Raw genomic sequence first — 2500 nt, 5'->3', positions numbered from 1 at the left:
TATTCTATCATATTTAGATTATTCTAATTATTCTAATTCTATGTATTTCTTTTTTTTTTTTAATAAATTATTAATTTATTATTAATATTAATTAATTTATTATTATTAAATTATTCATTATTATAAATTTTTATTTACCTACGTCTAAACGGAGTCAAAAATAGATTCTATTTAGCTAGAAATGTATTTTTTTTTTTCAGTTGAAAATTCCCAATAATAATGATACTTATTAGAATTAGGGGGGGGCGGGTTTCATGTCAATGGCAAAATACCTCATTTGTTGCAACACTCCTTTAAACAATAAAAAAGGTTTCTCTTGAACTAAGAAGGGGAAGGAAGAAAGCGAGTCAGTGTGATAATTCCTCATCCTCAAATTAATCCTTCCCATGGATTATTGTCCCAACAAATAAGTAATTGTAGGGGTGAAATCTTGATATAATTCGAAAAAGCGAGGAGTAAGTCCCAAGCCATAAAATAAGAAAAAAAAAATACACAATTCTCATGTTTATAGGATTAAACAAAGGGATTCGCAAATAAAAGTGCCAATGCTACAACCAGCCCATAAATTGTTAAAGCTTCCATAAAAGCCAAACTAAGCAATAAAGTACCTCGTATTTTTCCCTCTGCCTCGGGTTGTCTCGCGATACCTTCTACAGCTTGGCCCGCAGCAGTACCTTGACCAACTCCAGGTCCAATAGAAGCAAGCCCGACAGCCAACCCAGCAGCAATAACGGAAGCGGCAGAAACCAGTGGATTCATGATAAGTTCCTCGCACCAAAATAAAGAAATGGTTAATGATACAATCATCCAATGAATTTTTACTTAATTATATTATTCCATCACTAAGATTCAACCTGCCCAAGTAACTAAGAACTCCGAATGGAAGTGAGAATATTATTGAACCGTCAGAACTATTTCGATATCTTTTTTTTAGTTCCTATCCACTGGATTTTTTTGAATCCGCGCATACTTTGTTCTTCCATTTCTTTTTTTCTAACCCATTCTTTGCTTTGAATTCTTCGTTTTGTCTTTATTTTATCTCTTTATTCATTCAATTCAGAGTCAAAGACGAAACAGAAGAACTTCTATTCTTCTATTGGAATCCCTATCTAAATCCACAGTAGTAGGGTGGATTAGATATATTTTGAGTTCATATATAACTAGTCAATATCTAATATCCCATATACATGTGTTTCTTACATAACGTAAACCAACTATTCATATCTTAGATTCAATCGGATTCTAGAATTATTCCTCAAAGGATGGACAAGAGTTGGCTTATAGCCATTAGATTCCATATACCTAATTCTACCCCCCCTTTTTTTTCTAATCATTTTTTATATCGTTTTTTGTCAATTCGTCCCTTCCTTTTATTTATCATTATCTCACACGGATACAATCTAAATAAATAGACGAATTCATTAGACCAAATCATTGCATAAAAATAAAAAATCAATATCAATATTTGATTGAGCTAAGTTCATGCAATTTATTTTATTATTTATTAAAATTTTCTTTTGGTCAATCGTTGCATTGAATGAAATCGACTGAAATGGGAATCATTCTATAGAAAGAACAGCTTTTTTTAAATCATAGACCCTAAATTGATACCATAAGAATTCCTATTCAAATTAGGACTCATAATATTGAAATTGAATAAACCAAAACAATATCAATATAAAGATAATATTCATTGAAGGGAAATAGGATATAAATATAAATAAAAAAAAAATGGACCAAACCAAAATTTTAGGAAAAAGTTAGATTAGATCTCTTTCCTTTTTTTTTTATTACAATTCTCTAATATCATAATCTTTTTTGTTATTACTCTAGACCGTCGTATTTGTATATTTATGGTCCCTAAGTAAATAGATTATCTTGAGTTGCGCATACATTGCATTGGACTAAGCTAAGCTAAAAAAAAAAAGGCTAGACTATTTCAAAAACAAAAACTAGTCAATGATGACCCTCCATGGATTCGCCTATATAAGCCGCAGCTAAAGTTGCAAAAATAAGAGCTTGAATCCCACTTGTAAATAATCCAAGGAACATGACAGGTATAGGAACGGCTGAAGGTACTAAAGAAACAAGAACAACAACTACTAATTCATCAGCTAATATATTCCCGAAAAGTCGAAAACTAAGTGATAGGGGTTTTGTGAAATCTTCTAAAATGTTAATGGGTAAAAGAATTGGAGTTGGTTGAATGTATTTACTGAAATACCCTAATCCTTTTTTGGAAAGACCCGCATAGAAATATGCTACTGACGTGAGTAAAGCTAAAGCAACAGTAGTATTTATATCATTCGTGGGTGCGGCTAACTCTCCATGAGGTAATTGTATGATTTTCCAAGGTAAAAGAGCACCCGACCAGTTAGAAACAAAAATAAATAGAAACATAGTTCCAATAAAGGGAACCCATGGACCATATTCTTCTCCAATCTGAGTTTTGCTCACGTCTCGAATGAATTCAAGAACATATTCGAAGAAATTTTGACCG

The sequence above is a fragment of the Durio zibethinus genome, unplaced genomic scaffold (genome assembly GCF_047325235.1).
Source record: "Durio zibethinus cultivar Kanyao isolate XHJ-2024 unplaced genomic scaffold, ASM4732523v1 HiC_scaffold_3, whole genome shotgun sequence".
NCBI classification, from domain to species: domain Eukaryota; kingdom Viridiplantae; phylum Streptophyta; class Magnoliopsida; order Malvales; family Malvaceae; genus Durio; species Durio zibethinus.
The sequence above is the reverse complement of the archived record's forward strand: the minus strand, read 5'-3'. Positions refer to the sequence as shown.